Below are 6000 nucleotides of genomic sequence, written 5' to 3' on the forward strand. Positions count from 1 at the left end.
AAATCTCAGTTGACTTTTTATGCAGTTGCTTTTTCTTGTATATTGTAATTATTTGAATATTTCACCCTGATCAGTACCTGTCCAAGAAAAATATTGTTGCACTAATTTTTTGGTTTCTTCCGAGTTGGCATCCAATTTCTTCCATACATAACAATGGTAACCAATTTGCCAATCGGGTGATAGTGTGAAGGCTAATTCATGACCGCACCACACCCAAACGGCGGATATGGTACTATCATTATCCTCACAAAACAGGCACACTGAAGCAAAGGCTTGCTTACGCATTTTATCGAGACGTTGAACCATACCAGTGATGAGATTGCACGCCATAAACACTTTTGTAAGCTCACTATTATATTTACATTCACCGAACCAGGCAGAGTAATTTTCTGGATCGAATTTTGCCAAAAGTAGGGAATGGAAACAGATTCATCCTCGTTGGAGGATGAACGTTTGAAATCATTGGAATTGAATGTGCCTATTGTGAGCGAATCGAAATGATTTACGTAGCTACGTGTCAAAGGATAAGCAACTATTGTATTCAACTGCCCACTATAAACGCTAATAGTATAATCATTTAATAATTGTGCTATCCATGGTGCAACCGTGTCCATTACATTCCCTTTCAATAACTGCTAAACTTTCTTTTCCTTATCGAAATCATGAAAAGTCATATTACCTTCACGTTTACTATAGAAATCACGTACGGTGCTGCCTTCACTTGCGCCACCACTATTTCGGCCGCTTCCTAGAACACTGTGATGCAGGTCAAGGTCCGTCGTGTCGCTTGAGGAATTGGAGCTTGATGCACCACCGCTACGATCACGCGTTGGATGATGTATAGCGGAAATTTGTAGTTGCGGTTGTTGTTCACGTTGCTCGCTTGTTGCTGATAATTGTAGAAGTTTGTTCTTGTGAACGTGGTATTGGGGTCACCGTGACGTCACTCAGTTGGACTCCACCGCTTGTATGTCCATGATATCCATTTTGTCTGCGTTGAGGTGATACTCTTATTAGTTGCAAATACACGATAACAAGAATCTATAGGTGAAGACAATTCAACATAAATATTTTTTGTTTTTCTATAAAACCACGAATACTTGCCCGCAAAATGGTTATATGCGGAATAAGAAAACTGGACCCAATTGCGACCAATCCAGATATTCCATTTCAGCTTTTGTCATATGTGCGATCACAAGCTTATTGGTGACTTTGGCAGCCACCATACCAAATGCCAATATGTACATGAATGTTCAGTGAAAATATTTGTGGCAACTTCTGAGCGATTATTAGAGCGGGTAAGATAATCATTGTCAGTGGTATGCTAGGCGATAAAACGCTGGTACCAGCAACTGTGGAGCCATTCTTGCCAACCCCGCCAGCCAAAATAACAGATAATATAAACCATAACGACCAAAGTCCACAAACTATGGTCATTAACGCTATGAGGTACCACATTTGAAAATTACCAAACATCCGCGTTTGCCAAACATCCGAACCAAAAACAGCTGATATAATATGTATGACGATAATAGTGAACTGCGCCTCTGTCACATCAATTTTACCAAAGCGCAGTGTACCAGAACGCGAATCATAGCGTAACCAAATGCCGAAGTTCTTTATTTTAGTTGGGGTTTCCCATTAAGCATACATATTTAATACTACATCTTTACATCTAATGCATCTTCATCGATTTCAAATCCAGTAGTCATACCAGCGCCAAGAAGAAATGAGCCTACACTCAGCATACCACTGCCGCAGCCTAGATCGCCAACGTATTTACCTTCAATATCGCCATATAGTGTCTGTGGAATGTATGAATTTATGAGTATCACTTATATCTTTTATAAGTAGAACAACAAGACATTTAGTACAAAAAGTGTTAGAACACAACCAGAGTAGCTTGAAAATTTAGTTTAACAGTTTAAGGCAAAACATCCTAAGCAAAATCGTTTGTAAATTTTCAAGGAATTTGTTACCAAAACACATTGAGTCCTTGGTCGGGAAAAATCCAGACTCGCTCCGGTACATAGAACCGACTGTCTCGTATATATGCATTTTAAACGATGTTCTTAGGAACACAAAAAACATTCCGCACTGGGAAATCGAAACATTGCAACTCAGGTCTGCACAGGCATACATATGCACAAACAAAATGTTATATCATAATAATTGGCTGTGTTCTTACTCAATATTTTGTTTGTATATTTAGTTATTTTCTAAATATGTTCGCAATTTCTTGACCTGAATATTGCACAGCACACAACTAGCTATGTGTGGTGGTGTTATATATTAGCACCCCATCTTCGCAAGAAATACCAAAAACGCGATTTGGCTACAATGTTATCCGGGGCAAAGATACGCATTGTGTACAGTGGAGTTTGTGGCTCCTTCTCGGTTGGCAATTTGCGGCTAAGCACTTCGTATTCCTTCAACTGTCCCTTGGCCTTCATGTTGGCAGCGTTTAGAGAAAACGACACCACTCACCTTAAACGTTTTTTGTGCCTCAACGCTTTGTTCACGATATAATGGCTCAGCCGCTTGTTTTAATTGCATGTTGTACCATGACACCTTCAACAGCACTGGATACCTGAAAAGAAAAAGAGAAATAAATTAATAAAAAACCATATTACGCATTATAGAAATTTACTCACCACCGCGTGTTTTATCTCAATGATTTTTTTTCATTCAGGAAATGGAAGAGCGACATCTGCTAGTCAAAATCTCTACACTCCATTTCTGACTGTCAATGCACTGTGTTACCGAAATTATGCCTTACGCGTTGCTACACGCAACACATGTCGCGTATTACATATCTCGATCAATCATTCATTTGGTCGAGATTTAAAATACTTAATTCCACGAATCTCAACATTATCGACCATACACGTCGAAAATAATGTTGAATGGTGGAAGTGCAACTCTGTAATACCTTTTCAGTCAGGTTTCTAACCGTTCCGTGTGGTGGCAGGCCACTTGTTGTGAAAACAAAGTTCACCACAAACCAAAAAATAAATCTTTAGGACTACTTCGGCGACATCTACCGACATAAAATAAATTATAAAATCCCTACAAAATTTAGTCACAAAACCTAATCACGCCCATGCAAGTGTGACTAGGAATATAACCTATGACCTGGTAAAATGACTAGTCAAATGACGTGGAGTGACGAGAGCGTTTTTGCAGGGATGTACTAGAGGCGCTAAAGCACCAGCCACATCGTATGGATGCGTGCTAAATCCGTTTTTTCTTCGTATTTACTTATGGCCCTTAATTTTTACTTCAATAAAATGTTTTTTTTTTCTTTTGCGAAAATATATGAGAGATAATATTTTTTTGGCTTACGCCACCCAAACAACATTCCGCCAACCTCAATTTGGGCATGATCAATGATACCAATATTCTTTCAGATCATGACCCGTTACCAAACCTTATTGGCCAAGGCAGAGGGAGGCGCAAAGCGTTTCGACGTCGCGTGCCAGCTCTGCGGCAGGGACCATAGTCTCCGACTCTGTGCCAAATACAGGAAAAAATCCCCGGAGGAGAGGTTGCGGGCCGTGCTGCTGCACAAATACTGTCCGAATTGTCTGTCGCCCTTTCATCGCGTGGACAAGTGCAATAGCAAATATCGCTGCAAACGGTGCCAGCAGAAGCACCACACCACGCTCCATCTAGATGAGCGTCTTTCTGAACGCGATGATGCAACAACCATTAGCGACGACAGCCCGTCCGATGACACGTTGTCAATCCACCTAATGGGGCCGACAAAGTCCTGGGCTCAGCAGGTGGAAGAAGAAATGGAGGAGGAGAGAGCAAAGGCGGAGGAAGAAAAAGGCAAAACAGAGACAACAAGACCGTCAACGGTCAACCATGGCATGCGCAGTTTCCGGCCGCTGTTACAGCATGAGAGAACCGCGGCGAAAGCAAATAAACGTCGAAATGACCGAGACAACTGGCGGCACCGCGACATTGGACTCCAAGGAGGCCCGACCGAGTCATCCAAACGCGGAAGACAGCAGCGGCGAAAGAAATCAACGCCATACACTTCTGACGCCCTAGATAAAAAGGCACTATCGCGTGGTACACCGGAAGGCTTCCGAACCGGCCGGCTACTCCCAGCCACTCCAGCGCCCATCATGCGGTCTTTCGTGCCCATTGCGCCGACGGCCATCGTACGCGTCGAATCGCGTGGGCACCTACATCTGGTTCGTGCCATCATTGATCCCTGCGCCGCCAGCACCATCGTCGATGCAGAGCTGGTACGCGATTTGCAGTTAGAGCGCCAAGGACCAGGGCAATGCACACTTATGCTGCACGGCAAGTTCGGGTCAACGACTCATGTCACTACCCAAGCCGCCGTGGTCAACGGCCACTATCGGTTGAGTCCGCCATCAAATGTGGATCCAAAGGTTGCCGTTCCGTTCGAATTTATGCGGCTTGCAGATCCGCAGTTCTACCGCTCATAGCCAGTTCGTCTTACACTCGGCGCTGACCTATACGCCGAACCGATGGTGAGCGGAACGCCAGCAACAACAGTTGGCGGTCTCCTGACCCAACCAACCGTATTCGGGCTGGTAGTCTCAGGAGCCTGCCAAAAATAGGAGTTGTTTCATAAAAATAAGTAATTACAGCACGGAATTTAAAACCACGTACGTGTATTTAATAACATCTTTTCTTTTTCTTCTCAGGACAACGAGACACGAAGTCCATCGTGCGACGTGCAGTGCTTGCAGTCCGCATCTGCACATCGACATAACGGCTTACTGGACGTGCGATGCAATTTTTTTTTCTTTGTTGCTTACGGCAAGGGGGCCGGTATGTTTAGGCCACAGGCCTAAATATATCTCCCCCCCCCCCCCCCCCCCTCGTAACATAACTTTCTTTGTTTTATTTTCTTCGTTACTACCACCCGCATATTCTTGTGATATACACACAGGCATGTGTGAGTGGTAGTACGTATGTGTCTTAGACGTTTACCGCTGTGAGCCCGTGGTACAGCAACTTTGTTGCCGGGAAACCCAACGAAGTGGCTGTATCGTGGGTTCATCGGCTCATGTGGAAAGAGTCTCGTCCTCTTTTAATCCAGCAGCCAGCAAAGGAACACGTAATCGCCCGTTCACGTAAGTTCAACTTTTCAAAATTATTATCACATATATATCATTTTCCACAACATTTGCTAAACCTTTTCTTAATACTTGTTGTATTTATATAAATAAAAGCACTTTGTGAATTCTTTTTATTAATACGAAATCTTTTTGGTGTTTTTATTTTCTTCCCCCTCTTTCGCCTTAACTATTATTTAACAAATTCGTGGGTGCGCGCCGTTGCCACCACGCATTTGTTCATATTTAATTAGCGAGCTTTGCTCATATTGCTTTATACAATGGTTTTTGTAATTGATATTTATTTTCATTTTCATTTATTTATTTAATGCACATATAAGACATGGTATTTACAGTGTCATATTTGAAATGTTTACTTAATACTAGTTCAAATGTATTACTTATTTATATATTTAATATTAGTAACTAACAGAGCGAGATTCAAAAAGTGAGATCAATTCAAAAAGTGAGATGAAGTAAGACAAAATAATAGATATTTTTCATAAGTTCATTAACAAAGGATCTGGTGTACAGCTAACTTGAAGCGCTTAGGGTTAGTTCTGACTTTACTTTATTAGGCAACGCATTCTACAATTGCACAGCTCTAACGAAAAACATTCTGGATGTCACCGAGTACTTAAAGTGTGGTATAATAAGGTTGCAAGTACGAGTTGACCGCGCAAACGAAAGCTTCGAAAACAGACATTCTGGGGAACGCGAGTAAATAATTTTATGTATAAAAAATAGTAGACGGCGAGCAAAGAACGAAGATAAACTACATTCAAGAATCGTTCTTGAGAAGCTGGAAATATGATCGTATTTCCTTTTAAGAAAAATATATCTGGCGCAATTATTAATTATAACCTTTATCAAGGCAACCATATATCAGCTCATGGTA

The 6000-nt window shown here is 41.9% G+C and overlaps 2 pseudogenes; both read right to left on the bottom strand.

Moving 5' to 3' along the window:
- Positions 1-986, bottom strand: part of LOC137233928 (uncharacterized) — a 133372-nt pseudogene extending 132386 nt beyond the window's left edge.
- LOC137233929 (choline/ethanolaminephosphotransferase 1-like) lies at positions 742-3114 on the bottom strand (annotated as a pseudogene).
- Between the last annotated feature and the right edge of the window lie 2886 nt (positions 3115-6000).

This window comes from Eurosta solidaginis, chromosome 5 (genome assembly GCF_040869045.1).
Source record: "Eurosta solidaginis isolate ZX-2024a chromosome 5, ASM4086904v1, whole genome shotgun sequence".
Classification (NCBI taxonomy): Eukaryota; Metazoa; Arthropoda; class Insecta; order Diptera; family Tephritidae; genus Eurosta; species Eurosta solidaginis.